The sequence below is a fragment of the Mauremys reevesii genome, linkage group 7 (assembly GCF_016161935.1).
Source record: "Mauremys reevesii isolate NIE-2019 linkage group 7, ASM1616193v1, whole genome shotgun sequence".
In the NCBI taxonomy this organism is placed as follows: domain Eukaryota; kingdom Metazoa; phylum Chordata; order Testudines; family Geoemydidae; genus Mauremys; species Mauremys reevesii.
Window position 1 is genome coordinate 104,440,525 of NC_052629.1, and position 23,122 is coordinate 104,463,646.

General features: G+C 50.9%; 1 long non-coding RNA gene across 2 annotated transcripts; it reads right to left on the bottom strand.

The window, feature by feature from the left end:
• Nucleotides 1-2,101: 2,101 nt before the first annotated feature.
• Nucleotides 2,102-15,022, bottom strand: LOC120408922. 2 transcript variants are annotated; one of them, XR_005601012.1, is made up of 5 exons: nt 14,907-15,022; nt 13,451-13,518; nt 10,489-10,596; nt 2,793-2,940; nt 2,102-2,234 (listed from the first exon to the last, which is right to left on the bottom strand). It is a non-coding gene; the product is annotated as an uncharacterized LOC120408922 (long non-coding RNA). The 2 variants fall into 2 exon arrangements; XR_005601011.1 differs by lacking the exons at nt 2,102-2,234; nt 2,793-2,940 and adding an exon at nt 9,547-10,284.
• Between the last annotated feature and the right edge of the window lie 8,100 nt (nt 15,023-23,122).

A 23,122-nucleotide genomic window follows, 5' to 3' on the forward strand; every position in this document is an offset into this window, starting at 1 on the left:
ACTTCGATATGTTCCTGGTTGGGGCTATGTTCTCTGCTCATCCTCAGGGGAGTTGCAGGCGTGGGGGAAATCTAAAGCTGGTGTGATTTACACCTTCTCTGGCCTCTAGGATTATATCTACACAGCAGAGGAAAACCTGTAGCTGGCCCTTGTCCGTTGACTCAGGCTCGAGGGGTTTGGCTGCGGGGCTGTTTCCTTGCTGGGTAGACTCCCTCCCACCTCGCAGGATCCTAGAGCTTGAGCTCCAGCCTGAGCCCAGATGTCTACACAGCAGTGAAACAGCCCCTCAGTCTGAGCCCCGCAAGCCCCAGTCGGCTGGCCCGTCTCGTTGCTGTGTAGGCATACGCTTCGGGACTCTGTTGCCCTGCATCTTGTGCACCAGGGTAGTTGATAAGAAAATCAGGCCTATGGCATGCAAGTTGTACTGACCCAGAGTCTTAGGAATTCACACCCACTTACTGGTGCAAACCCCACCCTCCCTGACACATCAGCTCTGAGCTAGCCTGCTGAGGCTAGGGGAGGCCAACCTGGTGTAACTCCCTTAACCAAGGGGCGAGGTGAGAGGAGCGTAGCAGGAAATGCAGCTCACACAGGGTGAGTGAAAGCCAGGGTGGCAAATAGCCTACCAGTTCAGACTTGTTTGGGCAAACCAGTGCTTAATTTGTGCCAGGACTGAGCCCCGGCACCTCAAAGCTTGGCAATTCATAGCCCCGGCACCTCTGGGCTCACCGCATCAGTTATGAAATAAAAAAATTGCTTGAGCCCGGACACCTCTTTCATTACAAGTTAAGCACTGGTGCAAACTGTTCATTGAAGCCCTGTGAATAGTAAGCAGAGATGTGAGAATCACACCCTGTTCGTGGCTAATTCACATGCAGACAAGGGGAGGAAATCCATGGGCTGTTCATTAAATTGTTTGCCCAGATGTAGTGCTACGCCAAAGCAGCAAACCCCCTGCAAACACCTGCTAGTTCTGTGAGCTGGTTAGCCCAACGCAGGCTCTGATCTAGCCAGAAGGCCACAGTGAAAGGGAAGATGCACTAAGGAAAACCAGAGCTGGGCTTGAATCGGGCCCCAGAGAGGAACTCCTGCAGGAAGGGTTCAGATCTGGAAGTCTTCACGGCCCAGACTGAACACCAAGGGCAGCTGGTGTCCCAAGGCCTTCTCCTTCCTAGTCCATTCTCTCTTCACTGGCACAGCCCGGTGTGAAGCAACACCTGGCCAGCAGCAAAGGGGTGCTGCTGTGATCCTGGCTGCATGGCAGAGAGCACAGATAGTGGTGGCAGAGGGAGAAAGAGAGGGAAAGGTGGGGAGGGGGAGAGCAAGGGAGCTGTGCTGCCCTTACAGGAAGGAAATAGACTGGCTGTGTTTCCTGGGAAAACCACACACTCGCCTGCCACGGCCACCGCACACTGTTCCTGTGCTAGCTGCATAATGGATCCATAATAGTGGGAGGGAGGAGCAGCTATGACTCACGTTTGGCCATGCAGTACAATGCGAGATCAATTGTGTGTGTGTTTGTTTGTGTATCTGACTCAGTGGGGAAAATTCATCTCTGTGCAGGTGCCTGTGTAGGGGCATAAGGGGGACAGTTTGTGCCTCCCTTATTCAGAGGCGGCCGGGAGCCAGGTCCTGGTGTGACCCCTGGCTGTTGCTAGGCTATGCCTGAGGGCTGCCTTAACTTACAGCTGCAGTAGTTGTCACAGCCCGCTACAGGAGTGCAGAATAGCTGGGGAGTGGGACTGCCTCAGCCATGCCCCCCGCTCACTGCCAAGCCAGCTTGCATCAGGTCAGCGGCCCCCTGTGCCCAGGAGTGTTCCTGGGTAGGGGCGAGGGTGGAGTTTGCACCTATCCTTGGGCAAAGTGTCTGTAGGGCAATTCTGGAGAGGGCCCTGTGTGTCTGCCAACCTGTGAGTGTGTTTCACTCAGCCTGTCTCTTGCGTGTGTGTGTTTGTGTTTGTATGTGTATGATTGCTTGTGTGTGTGTGTAGCCCTGGACTGGGGGGGTGGCCTGGGTACACAATGAGGATTAGAGTTTCCCCTTTTATGAAACTCACTTGTAAATGTGGGGGAAATGCAATTTAATTATGCTAAGCAGCTATTGTTATTCAAACACAATAAAATCGAGTCCTCCGTGTTCAGATTTCAGCTACCCTCAGTGTCAGGCAAGTGGAGGCCTCATTAAAGGCAGCGAGGGGGATAGAGGGCGGGGAATCTCTCAGGGGAATGCAGAGCTGCAATTTAAAAGGACACAACCACATTCTTTTGGTTTCAAATTATCTGTTTTTCCTTCTCCGGTGTTTAAAATGCTAATTATTTAGATTGCTTTTCCCTTGCGGCAGGGACCTTGTCTTCATATTGGTCAGTTATAAACCCATGGCCCTGTCTAAATAATAACAATATTAAATTATATGCCCTGAACCCTCTCTCCTAAGTACTTTACAAATATTCAGTTGTTGAATATTTACCCCTTGCAAGGTTGGCAAATATCACCACTGTATTGTAATATATTGGCTGGAGTGTATGAGAACCAATGCCCTCTACAGGATGGAGTCAGAACTGCACATCTGGGAGTCATAAATCTTGTACTGCTAAATGGTCAGTGGTGATTCTTATGTAGGTTAAATGGTAGGGACCTGTGATTTTGGAGCAAGAGACTCTGAGTCTAGCCCTAGCCAGGAAGTCCTAGGTCCCCATGTGGGGTTGATACAGTATTACTAATATGCTTGTACCAAGTGAGGCTACTTTCCAAGCTGGTAAATATTTCTTTCCCTCTTCTCCAGTTACCAGACCTTGATTTTCCTCTCCCTCCAACCCTATGTTTCTAGTAGATCTTGATGTTGTTATGACTCCTTCTTGACTTATTCCTTGTCTGTGCGCCAGCCTCGTCAGAGGTGTTAGCCCAATTCTAGGAACAGGGCTGACTTCTTAAGGGGGCACCTAGAGGAGAGCAGAGGCAGAACTGGTTTTTGTACAGGTCTGGTAGCAGTGACTGTTGGTTTGGTTCTGAGAGGGGAAAACGGTTGGATGGTCAGGGGAGCAGAAGCCTGGTGGGCTGGGATGGAGTATTTTGGGGTATATGGAGCTTTAAAAGATATGGCCCAAAATTGTCAGAAGGGCCCTGATTTAGGTGTCCAACTTGGAAACACCTTGAGCATCATTTTCAGAAGCAGTGAGCACCCTCGGCTGCACTTGGCATTAATGGGATCAGCAGGCGCTTAGCACCTCTGAAAATCAGGCCCCACGCGTTGCAAGTTGGGCAACCAAAATAGAGGCGCTTAAAATTAGTTGCTGCTTTTGAAAACGAAGGCCACAGAGACTACACGTGGTTATTGCCTGTTCAAGGGCTGCCGTGGAACTGGGCGGGAACTGCATTTTTCGTTTCCTGGGAGAATCTGTGATTTCAAATATTTTCTTATTTCAAAATGAGAAAACCAAAAAAATTTCAAAATTTTGCACAAAATGAAATTTAAAAAAATAGTTTTGGGTCAATCAAAACGTTTTGTTTTGATAAAACTGAACTGTTTCATTCTCCCTGTCAGTCTATGGCCACTGGAGACTCGAGGTAAGAATGAAGTGATGCTGAATATAGCTTGTAAATAAGAATCCACTCTCTGTGCTAACTTGATGCATGGGTACTTTCTTTTTCTTGGTATTCTGATCTGATTAAAGCAAATACAGTTAACTAAGGGCATATTTGGCTTATTGGATTTCAGGAGACATAATGGGCATAAAGCTATTTTATTAATATAGACATCATCCACATGTTGCACGCTTACAGCTTCATATACACAGACACCATCATGGGGGGAGGAGTTTGAACCAGGGGTGTCCAACACCGAAGTACCAACTCCTGCCACTTTTGTAGGTGTGACTCTTCTTGGGGAGGGAGAGCAGACTGTTACCGTTGCAGGAGCTAGCCACTAGAGTAAGTCCTGAGCACAGCAACTAAGGGAATATATTTCATACAGCTGGACGTTTGTTCCTTGCTGAGATTCGTGATGCTTCTCGGGGGATGGCTCTGCTATAATATAACATCTCTGTACAGGGAAATTGTCTTCAGTAATAGTTTTTGGATTTAAAAAAAATATATATTTGTCATATATTTTATTGGAATGGAATTAAAATGAAATTAGAAACTAAAATAACTTTAATTATGAACTTTGTGATACAGTATGTTGTAAATCCTTCAGCATAATATTGGGCCATAAAAATGCTATTTTGTGATAATTATTATTATTATTATAATTAATGTGCCTTAATTGCTCGTACCACAGACTTGCATTATCTCCCAAGCTCCTTTGCAGTGTCTTCTGCAAACAGTTTGCCCTGTGGTGTGTTGTGCATTCAGCCAATTGCGAGAGTGGACAGTGGGCTTTATGTGTGCATGTATGTGTGTGTGTGGGGGGGTGGGCATCTGCATGTAGGTGTGTGTTTGTTTTATCACACTATCAGTCTTTTCATTCTGCTGTATAGCACCTTGTGTGTCTGGGACAGAAGGAGGCGCTATACAGTGAAAATCAGTGTTAACAATTATAAAATATTATTTATTGTTAATAATGACCTCCCTCCTTCCAAAAACACACATGCACACATGTTCTCTCTCCCTCTCTCTCTCTCTGTCTCTCAGCACTTATTTAACCACACACTTAACTTGAAAGTCAACATGAAGATATATATGCCATGGAGGTGAATATTAGTCAACAGCTCCAGCTATTGATCAGAGCACAGATGCAGTCTGATCACTTGGGAGTCTGTATACTGTGGTTGGTAGTAGAAGGGCAGCAAAGGGTTTATTTCTGGACAGCTGCCTTCTTGGCCTCCTGGACCGGGGTCAAAGGCATTGTTAACAGCTGGGGCCGATGCCTGGGGGTATGTGGGTTTAATCCTGCCAGTGAATCTTGGTAGTGCTGCGAAAGGTCACTCTGGTTAGGGTCAGCGTGAGGGGAGGGGAGAGGTTGGTACCACTCTGGACTGGGAAGCCACAACGCCAAGTGGGAGATGCTCCTTCCCATGAGGCAGATAGTCTGTGCTCTGAAGAATGAGGGGAGGCACTAGTGTGTGTGTGTTATGTGGGGAGGACATCGTTCGGGGGGGGAAATGCAATCTGGAGGGGAGCCCTGCTCTCTCAAACTGGGGGAAGGAGTTTGTTTGTGGGGGATGCCTTTACTCTCACCAAGTGGGGTGAGCTGCTGTAGGTGGGATAGGCATAGGATCTTGCACAGAGGGGAAGGATCTGCTTCCTGGGGGAATTGCCTCGTTCCCCAAAGTGGGGAAGGAGCTTGTGTGTGGAAGGAAATGGAAACGCTAGCAGCCTGGGTACCCCCCACCCCTATCACAATCTCGCCATTTCCCACCAACAACTCTCTGCTCTAGCAGAGCCATCTGGTGTGTGTCTGTACATCCCACACTGAGCCGGACAGAGAGGAAGGGTGGGTTACACCAAGGCAAAAGTACTCCTGTTTAACCACAAATCACCTCACAACCCACAGCGATAAGGCAGGAAACAGCTGAGAAAGGGCTGTGCCTTGGGTTATTATTGTTTTTGGATAAGTGACCCTCCCTGACTGCCGACAAACAAGGAGTTAACTCCCTGCTCAGGGCTTAACACATAGGTGCACGGTGGGGGAGCAGGGCAAAGGCTGGGACTGGAGGAGGGGGAGGGAACCAGGAAATGCTCTAGAAACAGCTGTCTGGTGGGCAGAGGGGAGAGAAGCCTGATGGGAGGGAGAGAGCTCCCCACTGAGCTGGCAGACACAGAGGTATAACCTGGGATGGCAGGTTTAATCTCAATGTGACTAACTGTCAAGAGCACAGGACTGGGAGCCAGGACATCTGCAGTCTCTCCCCACTCTGCCCCCTGACTTGCTGTGTGTGACCGTGGTTGTCACTTCCCCTCTCTCTACCTCAGTTTCGAATAGCGCTGTCCACTAGGGGTATGGATACTGACTCCCCGTGAGACGCTGGGATGAGAAACACTGGAGACATGCAAGGTGTCCTCATTGCCCTGGCCTTTAACAGTTCAGTGTTTCTGGGGCGAGGTGGAAGGGGAGGACGCAGACTGGCTCAGGAGTAAAGGGTTAAAGCTTAGGTTGCTTCTAACCTGAATTAGATCAGCGAGCAGAGGATGGTCACAAACAAAAGGCTCTTTCGGCCTAATCCTAATGCAGAGAGGGAAGGCTGGGGAGATGTGGAGGGAGCTGCATGCAAAGACATATCCTGCATTGCCCTGTCAGGGACAGGAAACAGCCCAGGCCCCCTGGGAAGAAGAAGATGACTTTCCTCTGTGCTAGCTCCTCATTGCTAGTTTGACTGAGTATTAGAGCTCTCTAATTTTGATCACCCAGCACAATAGGAACAGAATAAACTATACACCAGCTTCCCAGGAGGGTTAAACACTGCCAATTAATGTGCCCCTAACAAATGGCCTGCTATCAGCTCCTTAGAGGGAGCTTAGCACATGCAGGCCCAGTCCATGCTGGGTTAGACATTATAATATACAGCAAGCACTCAGGAGAGAACGGCCTGGTCTGGTGAGTCTGTCCAGGCTCCTGGAACCCTAGTTCACACTGGGTGTGTGCAGGCTTAGCCACCCTCATGCCAATGACAAGGACCTTTCCTTTTGAGGGGAACCAAGGCAAGTGGGCTGGCCATTACCTCACTGAGAACTCGGGTCTGCGCCCTTGGTGTGACGAGATGGCCAAGCTCTGTCAGCACGCTGTGACTTGGTTCTCAGCCTAGGATGGTGGCACAGCTGGAACTGGCCATTGTGGGTGGCAAAGAACTTGCCTATGAGGGTGAAAGAGGAGGGGCTAGCTAAAGCCGTGTGCTCTCCATTTATCTCTGCCCCTGGATGGCTGTAGGGAATACTCCAGTTCTGCTGATGCCCCTAGAGAGCTGCCAGTGGCGTGGGGGCCTGCCTAGGACATTGGCTTGTTCTTAGCTGGCCCCAACTTCCAGCTGTATGCTGCGTGGACAGCCCTGAATGCATGTGGGGCCCCCTAGTGACCTGGTGCAAAGCAGGAGGGATGTGCCCTTGCCAGGAGGGGATGCTGTGTTGCAATGGCACAGATTTCACAGCGTCTTATTGGAAAACCCGGGAGGTGGGCGGGTGCAAGCCCACCCACTTCTAAAGGTCCCTCCCCCAGCCTCCTGGAAGGGACCACTGGACCCAGGGACCAAATGAGTACGGGGGACAACAAATGAGAAAAACAGGGACTGAGGTGAAGGTCATAGGTTCAAAACGAGGGTACCGGATGGGGACACCGAGCAGAGAACCCCGGACAGCACCCACTGCTCCTCAAAGGTGTCAAGGGAGCCAGCGGACGCTGCCCAGTGAACTCTGCCCGGATGCGTGAAACTAGGGAGGAACGGAAATAGGCCCCACAGTCGCAGAGCACCCCCTCATCCAGCATCCTCCTCCTGGTAGTGTAGCTGGAGAGTTTGGCCAGGGCCAGAAGGTTGACGAGGAGGTCTCGTGACTTCTTGGGGCCACAGATAGGGTGTGCGAAAATGAACAGGTGCGGGGAAAAGTGCAGCCAGAACCTCACCAAGAGTTTCTGGAGGAGCCAGAATAGGGGCTGCGACCTGGTGCATTCAAGACAGGCCTGCGCCAGGTTCTCCCTCACGCCGCAAAAGGGGCAGGCCTCGGGTGCAGGTGTGAACCACGCCAGGTTCACGGCTCCGTGAAGGAGCCGCCAACCGATGTCCCCAGCAGGCCGTGGGACCAAGGTGGAATAAAGGCTGGCCCACAGCGTTGTGACGGCAGTTTTGTTGTGAAGGACAAATGGGGTGGGGAGGAGGGAGCAGCACATCCAAGTGATCCAACCAGCCCTGGCTCCGTCCAGCTCCCTGTGCACATGAGGACTCACTAGCGGGCATCTTATGAACTGGCCCTGCTTGTCCAGACCCTGTGTGGGCACATTTTCCATGAAGCCTGAGCTTTACCCCTGAGCACATGGCTTGGTGGCATAAATGCCCTTGCCTGCATGAGCTGTTCTGTGGCTGTGTACTCACTTGGCCATTTAGGGGGACGCCTCCTCTTCGATCTGGAAGTGGGTGGGGAAATCCCTAAAAACTGCAGCTGGTGATGAGTAGCCACCAGGTCTTTGGAGGCCCCTGTTGCAGATTCAGCTGATTCACCCATTCCCCGCTTCCTGTCTGAGTTCAGCATCACGGCAGAGACCGGCTCTCCCCCCATGCTGCCTTGTTCCTGGAAAGTTCTGCTTTGGTTTCAGCTCCTGGCTCCATATAGGTCAGGGTCATTAGAGACCCACAAACAGGTGTATGGGATGTGGAGGGGAACCACCGCAGTCTGAGGGGGCTTACAGGCGGGGTAGAGCAGATGGTGCGGAGTAATGGGGACACAGAGGCAGGAGAGCTGGCCATATAGGGAGAGTGGGCTGCAGATGGGGACCTGGCTTACCCCGTAGGGCCTGCCCCAAACCCAGCTGTAGTGGGGATGTCAGGAAGGTGGCCAGCTGGTTTCAGTATTTAATGGCCCACGTGAACAGCTTTAACCTCACTTGCTCCTGCTTGTGACTAATTCATTGGGAAGGAGGTACCTGTCCAGCTCACTTAGTGCATCTTTGCTAAGAACACGCTGCAGCGCATTATGTCTGAATTAAGGCGTCCGTAGCGTCACGCCTCTTAATTACCATGAGATTCCATTACGGACACATGCAGCACCAGGGCTGTGTGGCCGTGGGGCCGTGTCAGTAACACGCTGGGGCTGACTGGTCTGGGAGCAGGGAGGGGTGATTAGAGGCTAGTCCCCAGCTAAACCTGTCATCCGCTGGGGCTTTCTCATCTCAGACACGGTTCTCAGCCTCTCGGGGCTGAGTCCCCCTGTCTGTGATGGGTCTGCACCTCAGCCCAACCCCCGGCTACATCTCACCTGGCTTTGCCCATTCTCTCTCTCCCTCCCTCCTGTGGGTCTATTTCCCTTCTCTCCGGCTCCCTCTTTCCCTTCTCTGTGTTGGGTGTGACATTTGCTATTCTTATCGCCCAGCCCCCATTCTCCCACATCTCTGCAGCACTTTGAAGCCTCAGCTTCTCTCTCAAACTTCTCCCCAGATACCATTCTCCCTGCCAATTTTCTGCCCACCTCCTCACTCCCAGATCCTTCATTCCTCCCTTCCTCCCTCCCAGTTACACAGACATTTGCCAGACTGGATCAGACCCAAGGTCCATCTAGACCAGTAACCTGGATCGCGCAATGGCTGGTACCAGCTGCTTCTGATGAAGGTATAAAACCCCACCGCCCAATGCTCTCCCTCCCTCATGGCTCTCCCCCTGCATGACTTGCCCCATCTCCCCCTGGAGACTGATCTCTTGTTGCCCACACAGACAGCAGGCTCCCGCCCAGCTTCCCAGCAGCCCCTTTCGTCTGCTCCCTGCTGGCTGCCTCGCTCCACTTCATGCATCAGGCTCCCCAGCTCCAGCTGAGTGCAGCTCTAGAGAAAGCTACAGGGGGTCAGAGCTGGGAGCCAACTGCCTGCAGTCATGATATTCAGCCTGCAAAAGCTAGGCTGCTGAGAAGCTGCCTGCCCCACGGTCCCAGAACACTGGCTGGAACAGCAGGACGAAGCTGGGTTTTCAAAACCCAGAACTGTCCCAGCCAAACCAGACTGTTAACGGCTGTGCTGTGAGCTTCCCTTCCCTGTCCCACACCCCATGTACCCGTGGGATCTATGGGGGAGAGGACAGGGGAGCATCCCTTCATCCATTGCTGTTTCTGATTAGCCCCTTGGACACTGGAGGAGGAGGTGGGTGTAACCACTGGAGACATTGAAGATTGTATTTGGCTTCAGGCCACAAGTGAAACGAGTGCAGTGGCCTCAGCTGGGGTTATTTGTGTAGCATGGAATCACTGCAGGGTCAGGCTGATAGGTTCTTAGGGGAGCCCGGAGTGGAACAGCAGGGGGATCCTGCAGGTCAGGAGTGAGGTGCATCTGCAGAGGTATGTGGGGACTGGAGCAGCATGGGGAGGCCAGGTGTATTGGCAGGACTGAAATGGTGGGGGGGAGTATGCAGGCCATCGGTAGGTGCCTTGGCAGAGCTGTGGGGAAGGGCAGGGCTGCTGCCCTGTGCTGTACCTGCTCCAGGGCTAACGCAAGGGAGCCAGTCTCCAGCCCTGTCAAAAGGGCAAACCCTCTAGGAGCATAGGACACTGTGTGTTCTCTGCTCTGATTGGACAGAAACTGCGGTCATGAACTGGCAGGCAGTGCGTGGGAACGCAGGCGTCATCAAGATTCAGCTATGCAGCTGACAGCACCACTGTTCCTTAAAAGAAAAAACCCTTTTCACTTACTGTACCAGCTCATGTGCTGAAGCATGAAATGCCGTTAATACGGGAGTGATTAGCTCTTGGCAATGGCAGATGGATTTGAGAATGACAGTGGCTGTGCTCCCTCTGAGAGGGAGCGGAGTTTTACTCTTCTAGGAATGATTCCTTTAAGGGGCGAAGTCCTGGAAAATAGCACTGACCTGTACTGCATAGAAACTGTTTGCCCGTTGGGTCCCACGGTCAGTGCTTGCTGTGTGGGGACCCACATTGAACTGGTCTGTAAAATCTCAGGATTTTCTTCTTTCCACCTGAATGGGAATTTCAATTAAGCTCAATCAAGTAACAACTTAGTAAAAAAGCACACTTTGTGTGTGTCCCAAACATAAACTGCTTTGTTTGTGTGGGACCGATAGGAAGGGTGGAGGTTATTATGGGTAATTGCAAACATTAATTGCTAGAACAATTGATCTGAGAGAAGCGCCCACTGGTGGAAGGCGGGTGTTTAGTACTACAGCCAGCTTTAGCGTAGACCCCCCCTGCACCAAACCTCGCCCCTCCAGAAAGCTCATCTTAGCCAGTGGCTTATACTGTTTAGAGAGACACTGCAAATTGCAGCCAAGCCTTTGGAGTACATTTCTCCCTCCTCCCCCAGCTCATTTAACCCCTCCCCAGACCCCATCATCAAGTGCACATCATGCAAGGCGAATTAAGTTCCATCACAGAGCCAGTCAGGAACCTGCATGAAATGCCAGCCCCTGAAACTGTGTCAATTGAATGAAAATGAAGAGCAAACATTACGTGGTAGCCTGTTTTCCCAAGGAGGGTGACTTTGGGCTGCAGCCTTGAGCTGGAAGGAAGGTGCTGTAGGGAGCAATCCTGCATTGGGACAGGAAAAGGGAAAGGGGTTCTCTCCATCTCTTGCCTCTGAGGCCACAGACAGTCGGCTACAACACTGCTGTCAGCGGCCAGAGATGTCAGCTGAATCATGTACAACGTCTGTGTTGGTGTGAGACTTGTGGCAGAAGGTGTGACCATGCCCCTTGGGGCCTGAGATGATTATTTAGGGCTCCTGGTCTGAGAGGCATTTGCTTTCCAGGAAAACCCAGAGCAAAGAACTGCAGTATGTGAAAGACTCATTTTCCAAGGCTGCTGTCTCTCCGCGCTAAGTGTAGGCTGTCCTGTACAGACAGACACACACAGGGGGTGCTGCCTAGAGAAGCTTACAGCCCACAGCCTGCACTGAGCCAGTTAGGAGCTGAGGAGTTTCATGCAGTGAGAGGGTGATCAGGGAAAGAAAACCTGAGATGTAGGGAGGGATGCAAAGGAAGGAATAGTAATACTAACTGGTGTTCGGTCTGAAAGCAGGTCCTCTTGACTCCAGCACCTGGCAGCATCTCTGGGCCTTGTATAGCACTTTCCATAAGATGGCCAAGCAGTTTACAAAGGTAGGTCTGTAGTGCTCAGAGCTGGTTTACTGAACCTACTCCTTGAACAGTGCTTGGTATTCTTATGTGCCAGCAGATGGCACTCTTCCTACTGACTAGCTACACATACACATCCAGAGATATCTCTTTTGTACAGTGTTCTGGTCCTAACTATGATTATCCCCACTTTACAGGCAGGGGAAATGAGGCAGAGGGGCAGGAAGTGAGTTGTCCAAGGCCTTACAATGAGTCGATGTCACAGCCAAGAGTCCCGATTCCCGTCCCAGGCCCCTATGCAGAGTGCACAGCTGTAAAGGGCCGTATACAAGATGGACAGAGCCAAGGTATGAATTTTCCATGGGATCCAGAGGTCTCAGTGCTCCCTGTAGGAAAGTAACTAGGACCAACTGAGACTGTGAAGACATGAAAACAGTATCTGAGCTGTCTGCTTCTCAGTGGTGAGTATGTCTATGTTGAAGTTGAAACCAGGATGCATTTTTAATGATGCAAGCAGGGCTGGGTTTCTTTAAATAAGATTAAGCAGTGAATACAGGCTCTGTAAACTGTGTAGTGCACCACAAATGCATTATTTACACCAGCTCCTGCCATGTCCATTTTAATTTTAAATGGGCTTCTCTGTATGCACCAAAGAAAGCAACAGAGTGATTGTGTCTCTTCTGTCTCCCCACATGTTGTGTGCCACGAGGAAACAGATCTGACCTGGTAAAGGGTTTGGTGCAGCTCCATCCACTGACTGAATTTTAGCAGGAGCAGCCAGATACTCTGATATGATGAATGACACTTGGAATTGGAAACTGAGTCAGCAGATGTAAGGATACTGGAAATAACTATCCGGGTGACTTCTCCTCATACAAAATAAGTTATAGAAACAAGAATTCAAATTGTGCAGTGGTTAGAACAGGCAACTTACAGTCAGGAGACCTGTATTCTATTCCTGACTCTGTCACTCTGTCAATATGACCAGTCACATCATTGCTCTGTGCCTCAGTTTCCCCATTTGCAAAATAGGAATAATGCTACTTAACCCTCTTCTCTGATGAAAGGTGCTAGGTAAGTGTAAAGCCTGATTATCATCCTAGGAGAGGACACAAAGCGATGTCTTTTAACCTGGTATTATATTTTTTCAATTCCAGCTGGAAAGAGATTAGTATAAAACTAGCTGGAACTGAAAGTCTAAATCACAGCAATCACCCTCTCCAATTTAAACCAGATGGGCGTGCAAACCATCTTGTGCAATACTCACATACAGAGCACCACCTCTGCTGCTGCTGCTGCCACTTGTTGGAGGAGCAGAAAACCTTGTCTGGATAGAAAATGCCACCTGTGGTCCCAAATGCCATCAAGAAACCTGATCTGCACTGCAAAGAGTCTACAACTGCACCTGGCTGTAGAGGGGAGATGGGGAGAGTGTGAGCTGAAAAACACAGTGAATGTTGCACTGTGAAGAAGCTGGTGGTTGTGGTCTGAAGGGAGGTGGGGACTTGGCCAAGGTGGCAGATGGCTCTCAGAGATATGGCACTCTTCTAATGAGCTGATTTGGCTGTGGAAAAGGACTGAATGCTCTGTACAGGCACGGTTCCCATTCCAAGTGCTGTCCACCTTACCAGAGTAACTGACAGTCCCTGCTAAAATGGTCCACAGTGATGTGCATGTTGACTTCAAACAGCTGTGCTGAGGTTTCTTTCAGTCAACGTTCTACTGCAGTGAGTGGGCTTACCTGTCTCTTAGAGCTAGTGTCTCAGGCTGCCTGCAGACTCAGCCAGACAGCCCTGCATCACGCCACCTCTGCAACCAGAAAGGGCAAACAATTTATTTATCTATCTTTAAGTAACACTGAAATGCTGCAGAAACTGCTGGGGCCACCCATGAAGTACAATATGTCCCCAAGTACCAGCTCCAGCCAACCTATTTGTGTGTACAACCCGTCCCTTTAGAGGCCGGGCTGTGCCAAAGCAGCTGTTTGCTTTGCTCTGTGGCTCGCTTAACACAGGGGCTGCTGTACTCACTAGGCAGAGGCCCTTGCTTTGGGGAGTTAAAGGCTGTGAGTTCTGTTGCTGATATAGCTTAGGCTGTTTGCCATGTGACAGGATTACAAGATGATGTTAGATATGCTCACTCCATTCTTTATGGTGCTAGAGGAGAGAGTCTGTCTTTTACCTTCAAACTTCCCCCAAGTAGAAGTCAGGCTTGCCTGCGTTTGGTTTCACACTGTGGTGAGGGGCCTGGATTTGGTTTAGCAGGTGATCCCAGCATCACCTAGCAAGGAGACCGCAGCTCCCAAGGAGTCACTCAGGCTGCAGTGTGGAAGCACCAGCAAGAGTCTGTGAGGGGGAATTGAAAGCCCAAAGATAATGACTGAGTGACACAGTGTTAGTCTCACCAGCACCACCAGAGTCTACAAGGTGCTGAGATGGCAGGTTGATGACTTGGAAAATAGACTTAGATGAAGAAATATCAATACAGAAAGTCATTCCTCCCTACCAGCTCCCGGAGTGGCCTATGTGAAATGGGCAGGAGGTCTCCAGGGAGCTGGCAGGTGTCTACATCACGCTTGCTGAGTAACAGGCCAAGGACTGAATGAACCATCTTCCCTCTCAGCCCCTACTGGCTAATCGAGAGGTGCTCTCTCCCCTAGAGTGGTGTCTGTAGGCCCATAGTCAAGGTATGTTGACGAGGGACAGTGGCGCAGTGTGTTGTATTTGTTCTGTGGAAATGGAGGACGTCAGCCTCTGAGACAGTGAAATCTGGTGTCTTCTGTGAGTACAAAGGCAGCCGTAAGAGAGAGAGTGGGAGCCATGCAAACCTCCCATAAAAACCATCTTCCTCCTCCCTCTGTACTCACGCCCACATCTCAGATCTAGTGCTGATTGCCTTGCTTTGACACACACGTATTGAAACTTACACCCAGACCTTCCAATAACAATCTGGAGAATCTGTCAAGCATACCCCAGAGTCATCACAGCAAATAAATAACCCAATCTGCCCTCTCACCCTATATACAAACTCGCTTTGGGATGACAGAGACATTTTGCAAATACATGGAAACAGCCCCCCACTCCCCAAGTCGAAGAACAGGTTGATCCAAGGGCAACAGGACACATAAAATAAAGACACCTCCCTTTATTTCCTCTTCATTCCCCCCCCCTCCCTCCCTCCCTCCCTCCGCAGATGACCTGGGTCCTTGAACTGTGCAATCCTCTTGTTTTATACCCTTGCGGGGAGAGAACACAAACCCCTCCAGACGCAGACTGCTCCACAAGGGCTCTAATAGAAAAAATCCCCATTCCAGGGACATAAGCACAACAAGCAAATGGGTGAGATGATTCCATTAGCCCCGAATCCATTATGACAACTCTGAGATCACTAATGAATTAGATTCTAGCTTCAGAAGCTTAGTTCCACCATAAAACATCTTATTTGTGCCGAAGAAAAGATGACCAGTTGAAAGTTCTGTTTTTTTACCAGTCCTGTGTGAGAGTGGCAGTATACTTGTACCTTAGTCTAACTTGAGATTTTATGGTTGGATATCTCCCTGTTCTAGAAGGGATATTTTAGTTGGCAACAAGTGATGATTAAAATTGGACAATGATCTGTAAATGACAGAACTTATTGTTTAGGTGTAATTCCTCTTTGGAGTGTGCTGATATGTTCACACATACCTCCTTGAAGCAATCCGAGGGAACTGTCATACGTGCATCTAAAGGTAGAATGCAAATGTCTGTTTCAGAATGGATAAAGCACATGATGTAATGACCAAAAAAAAAAAAAAATACATTGCGCATACTTGGCAATCTAGAGGGTAGCTCTCAAGGATACAGTGTAAGATCCCTGTTAGCAGATGGCAAATACCTTCCTCATGCATCAGGCAGAGGAACACAGGGCTGCATGGTGATGGGACCCCAAAACACGTGTGGCCCCTTTCACGGGTGCCTGTCTAGTGCAATTTGCTTTCTGGCCCTGCTAGCATTTGCAGCTGCAATACCCTGGAAAACGGCTCTATTCATTATCCATTTTAATTTCACTCTGTATCCCCAGAGCTCTACAGACATATTTTGTTATCCCGACTGTCAAGAAGCTTAAAGAGTCGCTGATGCCGACTGGAAATCTTTGACAAACCCTCTGTTTGGGCACCATTCTGCTTGCCCGGCCTGTCTGCTTTGTGCTTCCATTCCCTGGCTCCTTATTAGCAAAGACATCAGCGCGAGGTGGGGGAAATGGCAGGGTTGGCGTTTCAAAGGGATTCGTCTGCTCCTGCTGCCTCTTGCCCAGCTGAGGATGGCAAAAAAGGACATATGGGCTCTACATCAGCTGGAACTAAGCTGCAGCATTTGGATCGGGCTGTTCAGGCTCCTTTTCTGCTATCCTCATATAGAAAGAGTGTCTGTTGGTTTTAGGATGTGGTGTGTGGCCACTAGACCTGACCTGAGGCCACCAAACCCTTTTCACACCAAAGAGCCATAGTTTAGATAATCATTTTTTGCCACTCATTCTTAGCCAGGGCTGGATTCAAACCAGTGAACTGAAAGGGAATGCCTCCTTCAGCCACGACACTCTCCTGAGCCAGCCAATCCTCCTGGCTAGTTTCTTTTTAACAAAATATTTGCAAGTCACCTTAAGGAACAATGATCCCTGAGTCATCCATCTAATAGAGGAAGGTGGACCAGAAATACTGAAAACAGATGCATTTAAATGGAATTTGGGTCAAAGTTTTCAGTGAGTCGTGCAGGCATTGGCTACTCATTCTCAGCATAATGAGAATGAGAGAGAGGAAGCCCCTAACCTCTGTGGTTTTTGGTCCATCCGAGAGCCGAGCCATCTACTTCCAATCTTCCTTCCAGAGCCAACGAGAGCTCTGTAATGTCAAGTACTTTCAATGTTCCTTTCATGCCAGTTGCCCTGGGGCAGGTGGGGGACTGGAACATGACTGATAGTATGGATCTTAGGTGTCTTCTCAATTAAAGGTGAATGGGAAAGCATTGCAAATATAAAATAAAATAGAATGAAAGAACAGCCTAAGATCCTAGATCAGTGACAGAAGAGACGGGCAGGCTAGAAACCAACTGGGCCAAGTGTTCTGGCCTAACTGAGGGCTGCCGAATACCATGGGATCCCACTGTGCAGGGAGGGTACGCATGGAAGTGGGGATCTATGCAAAAGCCTGGATCTCCTGTGGCACAGAGCTGTGAGCTCTTTCTGCTTTGGGACATGGGACAACTGTGTGGGCATGGCTACTGGATCTGCGTTTAGAGAAGCTGCACCCTCCATGGTGCGCTGTATGTATGTCACAACAGCCGCAATGGCTCCTGCTGTCCTCATTAGGGTGACTAGATGTCCCAATTTAATAAGGACAGTCCCAATTTTGAGGCCTTTTTCTTATATAGGCTCCTATTACCCCCCACTCCCTGTCTTGATTTTTCACACTTGCTGTCTGGTCACCCTAGTCGTGATGCTGCGGTTGTGGTTGAGGGGACTCTGGGTGAAAGATTGTTCTGCTCCAACCCAAACTCATCAGAATTCTCCTGCCTGCTCCCAGGCTGCCCACTTCCTGCTCTGCGGCCTGGACATTCACGTTACTTGTTTTATTCTTCAGTGTCTATACCCGCCCCATAGAATTCTGTTGATATGTTTTCTAGTGGCTGGAGCATGAGACTGGGAGACAGGACTCCTGGGTTCTTTTCCCAGCTCAGCCACTGACCTTAATTTCTCTCATCCCCTTTATGACTATCCAGATCCCCTTAGTTTGAGCAGAAATTAGGACATCCGTCACCTCAACCCGTCCCCATGAACCATTAGACCAGCGGATAACGGCCTTGACCCTGCAGTCCTTACACATGTGGCATTGTTACTGATGTCCATGGGAGTATTGCCCAAGGACCACGTGATCCTGCCTAGTGCATGAAGCACCTATCAGGGCTAGAGATAATTCCACCCATTACCTTGTGCCTGCAGGACAAGGAAGTAGCCAGAGAAGAGGAGGCCAAGGTGCTTCTGTAAGGTTTCGGAGATGAAGTCAGAGAGAGAGAAGGTTCTTAAAGGGGCGCTGGGAGATCTCTTGAATATTTTCTTCCTCACATGGTTAAGAGGTTTCGCTGTCTCAGTAACTCCCTCGAGAGCCGAAAGTAGCAGCCTCTTTGGATGTGAATACCTGACAAGATTTTATTGTGAAAAGAATTCACTAAATTTAGCCTCTGGGAAAAAAAAAAAGAAGAAAGAAAGAAAAAGAAAAGGAAAGCTGATCATTTCAATCCAAGGGAGAGGAACCCAAACTCCAATCACTTTGCTTTAGTCAGAGCTAGTTTGTTCATTCTTTTCCTCTCTGTCTCAAAAGCTTTTAAGCCTCGGCACAGTGCTCTGTACACAAATAAGGAATGTGACAAATACAGGAGGGGAAACCGGCACTTCCAATCAAAATCAAGTTTATTTCTGTGTTCCATCAAAAACCCAAGAACCCAACAGTGCCTTGTGTGTGCCGCTGCTTGAATACAGCCTCTAACAGGACCTAGGAGGTAATACCAAGATAACCTGGTTTTAAAGTTATATTATAAAGTGAACCCAAAAGCTGTTAAGTAGGTAGCAAAAAGACAGACACCACGATCACAGAAAGATTGGAAGTTTCTCTTAAAAACTATAGCTCTGGAGAGAGATTGCTGCATATCACTTCTAAGAGGGGAAATGGCGCACAGGAGGTGGAAACCGGCACTTGAAAGGGAATGCATCCAATCAAGGCTCCGCAAAGCTGCCACAATAGGGCAGATGAGGTATTCTGTGTTTTCGGGCTGATAGGATTGAAAACACAACCAACCCTGTTTAGATTGGAATGGACATGCCAAGTGGAGTTGCTGGCAATTCTGTGTTGCTGTTGGGTAGCTTTTGAGCAGGACCAGCCTTTGGCACCATAAGGGACCCCTGGGGACCTGCACAGTTGATTCAATGATCTACTTTCTGCTAGATCCTGGCCTGCTGGAATGGAAAGCAGTTCAAGACCCTGTTTTCCTCTCCATTCTGGCTACTTGAGGCCCTACCAGTTGTAAGTTCATCCCTGGCTTCCAGGACCCCACATTTTCCTCTCTTATTCCCCCTGCGTGAGGCCAACCTGCTTTTCCTGCATGTAGCTCCTTCCTGATCCCATCAAACCACTCCTAACCAGGGGCGGCTCTAGAAATCAGGCTGCCCCAAGCAGCGCGGTGCGCTGCGCCGCCCTTCCCCGGTCCTGCGGCGGGTCCCCTCTTCCCGCGGCTCCGGTTAAGCTCCCGCAGGCATGCTTGCTCCACCGCGGCCGCGGCGGACGACGCCGCGAGCTGCCTGGGCGCGGCGGCTGGCGTCCCGTGTCCCGCTGACGACCTGCCCTGTCATGCTCATGCGCCAGGCCCGCCGCCGGGTCCCTGGTGGCTCTCCCGCAGCAGGCATGACGCGCAGCGCCAGCGCAGCCAGCCGCCGCTCCCCTCCCCCCGCGGGGCACCAGGGTCACATTTTGCCGCCCCTGCTCCTAACTCAGCCAGAGGGAGCATGATTCCAGAACAGCATGGGGTGCTCTCCTAGGAGGCCTTCAGATAGGTTAGCTGGACCCATCAGTAGCAGTTGTTAAATTGGTAATTCTAGGATAGCTAAAGATCGGGAGTGGGAATTTAGTCCTGTTTCAGTCGTATTGTTAATGTAAAGGCCTGTAGTTTGGGGAGGTCCCTACAATCCACATCCCAAGAGGCATGAAGTAGGGGCCATCTGTGGTCCAGTGATCTGAACGCTGGTCTGGGAGTCACATTCCCAATTCCCTAGATGGCGTGATGCTTCCCCATTCTGTGCCTCAGGGTCCCCAGCTGGAAAATGGAGTATCCATACTTTACTCCCCTGGTCCCCTGGTAAAGCGCTTTGAAATCCTCAAGTGAAAACATGCTGTGGGTGCAAAGCCTCATTACGAAGAAGAGTATTTGTGTTCCTTGGTACATGTCGGATTATCTCTTGGTGCAGGCACCCTGACATGCTCAGCTGTAGACAGAAATACACATACCCTCGCCCCCCGACGCGAGAGCTGTAGGAAAGAGTTGGGCTTTGCACCGAGCCCCAAGGGGCAACAAACTCAACATCTGTAAGAGCAGCAAGGGAAACAAATTCCAGAGCGGGTTCTCCCTTTCAAAAACATCTTGTCTCAGCCACAGGGTTATAACTGGCTGATATTTGACCAACCTGCCTGGGTTTTTTTATGGATTTGCCAGTTTCCAGAAAAATAATTTAATCTGCTATTTTTTTTACATGGGTCTAAAGATTTGCATTATTATCACAATACACTGGGATATCTAATGTTAAAAGTTGCTGTGTCCAGCTGAAGATGCTGCAGTGTTCCCACTTCCGCAGTTCAAGTGATAACAGCTCAAAACGGTTGAAAATACAGCAGCTATCTCACCTCCTTCTCCATGCACTCCCTATCCGTGGCCCCACAAAGTCGTGGGACCTCCTGGTCAACCTCCTCCTCGCCCTGGCTAAGATGGCCATCTACGCAACCAGGGAGAGGCGGTTGGCCAATGGAGACTCCTCCGACTGTGGGGCTTGTTTCCGATCCTTAGTCCATTCACGTCTCCGGGTGGAGTTCCTCTGGGCGGCGTCCTCGAAGGCGGCGTCCACTGGCTCCCTTCGCCTTTGAGGAGCAGTGGGCGCTGTCCGGGGTTCTCTGCTCGGTGTCCCCGTCAGGCTCCCTTCTTATGACCCTTTGACCGCACTCCTGTCCCTGTTCTTTTATTAGTTGTCCCCCGCAATTAGTGGGTTTCTGAGGTCCTGTAGATCCTCCCCTTAGGCTGAGGGGGGGATCCGTTAGCATGGGGTGGGCTTCTGCCCGCCCCGTTTCCCGGAAACCCAATAGATACAGCTTCATTTAAAATAAACACGCAAGCGCACCATGCATGTGTGTGAGAGAGGGAGTGAGTCACCCAAGAGTGAGGTGACCAATCTTATCCATATGTGTTATCTCTCTAGATACTGGAAGTGGCTGTTGAGGGCGGGGAGAGGTTGCAGAGTTACCTTATGGCTGGGGGTTGTGGTTGTGGTGGGCTTGCTTTGTGGCAGGGGGTTGGGGCTGGGTTTTTTTGCATTTCAAAAGCGGTAACCCTACTCAGCCATGCAGACGCTCAGATGCAGGGACAGTGAACAGCCAGCTAATCTTACCAGGCAGAGAGGTGTCCCTTAGGGAGCTGTGACTCATGCAGCTCAGGAATTTCCTTCACCCCTTTTTGGTTCTGGCTCTTGCAAAGCAGAATCATTCAAGAGCCCAGTGGGCTAAGCCATGGCAGAGGTGTCATTTGGAATAGAACTTTGCATTGCTAGTGCTGACCTGTGGATAGATGAAGGCCCAATCATACTATTGGCCCTGTGTGGATGGTGCCCCCCTGAACTGGCCCCCAGCTGCTCCAGGAGCAGGGAGAACAGACTGCCTCCCTTCTCCATCCGCTGGGCCTGGTTCTCCATGACCTTGCCTGTGGTTTAGTCATCTGCACCTTTCCCCTAGCACATTACAGCCTGTGCATCACCAAACTTAGGTTATGCTAAGGCAAACTTGCCTGAGGCTCCAGCCCAACCCAGTTAAAGAGACATCCTCAGGTTTATGTCTCAAACATTTCTGATCACAAAGTCCTTGCACTGTCTTTTGAAATGCACTTCTGACTTGACATATCTCATTGTTGTTAAAAAGGATCACAGTCCAATTGAGAAATGTCATAGGAAAAAGAACACAGTCGCCATTTTTGTGGGACTTACAAAAATGTGCAGGAGGCCCTCTGCTGGTTGGGTGGTGCGCGGGCGCTGATGTCCCAGGCAATCCTGGTGTGCAGAGAAAGAAAGGAACGAACAGGTGCAGTGATTTCACTGGGGGTGGAGGGAAGTACAGGGGGAGGGAGGAATCAGGAGTTGGCAGATGGGAGGGGTGATGATTCTCAGGGTACCTAAGACTGTGAGTCATCTTGTTCTCCCCTACCTCCAGGGACAGGGCTTCTTTCCTGTGGTAGCTGGGTAGCACCACCAGCTCCCTGGAACCACCAGCCTTTCAGCTACTCTCCTCTGGGCTCCTCTGGCCCTGACTCAGGGCCGGCTCTAGGCACCAGCAAACCAAGCACGTGCTTGGGGCGGCACATTTTCAAGGGTGGCATTCTGGACATCCTTTTTTTTTGCTTCCAACGGCACAAGCTTAGAGCCGGCCCTGGCAGCAGCAGCACGACGTGCACCAGGGGCGCCCTGGGGCTGCTGCAGTTCGCGCCATGGGGGAGCAGTGCCGCACCTTGTGGCTGGGCCAGGCAGGCTCCGAGCGGGGGACACTCGGGCTGGGGGCCACCCCATGGGGCACATGGAGCCGCCTGCAGGTGCCGCAGGGCGGCCGCCCTCCAACGCCGCAGCCGGGGCTGGGTGAAGCAGCCCAAGCTGCCCAGGGACTGCGGCAGGGCGGCCAGAAGCAGCAGCAGCAGCGGGACCATGGAGAGCGGGGTGCTGCCGTGTGGGGCCCACGTTTTGCTCTCTGGGGCTCCGCTTGCTCTGCGGCTACCCTGCCCCGACTCCTCAGCCCCCTGCCAGGGCAGTCCCCTGGCTCTGCCCTCCCGGGTCCTGGCTGGTCCTGGAGGCAGGAGCCCTGGCTGGAGGGACCCTGGGCTGAGGTGCAGCCTGGGAGCCCCGCTGCTCACCCCGACTCTGCCAGCGCTGGACCGTCTGGAGGCAAGGGAGGAGCGGGCGGAGTCAGCACTGGTGTGGGGGAGCCCAAGGCTGGGGCGGCAGGGGTGCGGGTGGGTGGGGAAGAGAGAGCCCCGGGCTGCGGCGGGGGGGTGGGGAAGAGAGAGCCCAGCGCTGGGGAGGCAGGGGGTGCGGGTGGGGAAGAGAGAGCCCAGGGCTGGAGGGCGACAGGGGGTGCGGGGGTGGATGGGTAAGAGAGAGCCCAGGGCTGGGGCGGCAGAGGGTGGGGGGGGTAAGAGCCCAGGGCTGGGGTGGGGGGCAGCCAAATTTTTTTTTGCTTGGAGCAGCAAAAAACCTAGAGCTGGCCCTGCCCTGACTTCACCCTGCAGATTAACAGTAGGTGCGCCCCGTCCCCAAGTCTCCTTTGAATCATTCCCATGTGATATCCAGCCCCTGACACTGGCTACTCACAGAAATTCCAGATCCTCTGCACCCAACAGTGCAGTGTAGCTCTGTTTACCATTTTACCGTAAACCCGCGAGCACTTATAATAAAACAAAAGTAGGCTTATTTAAGAGAAACTAAAGATTTAACTAGATAAGAGAGGAAGTGGTGGAAACAGCTGGTTACAACTCAAAACAGAATTATTAAACACGAACCTGGGTTCACACTTACCGCTTGTCTACACTGCGAAGTTGTCGACAAAACTTTTGTCTTTCATGGGTACTTAAAAAAGCCCCCCCGCGAA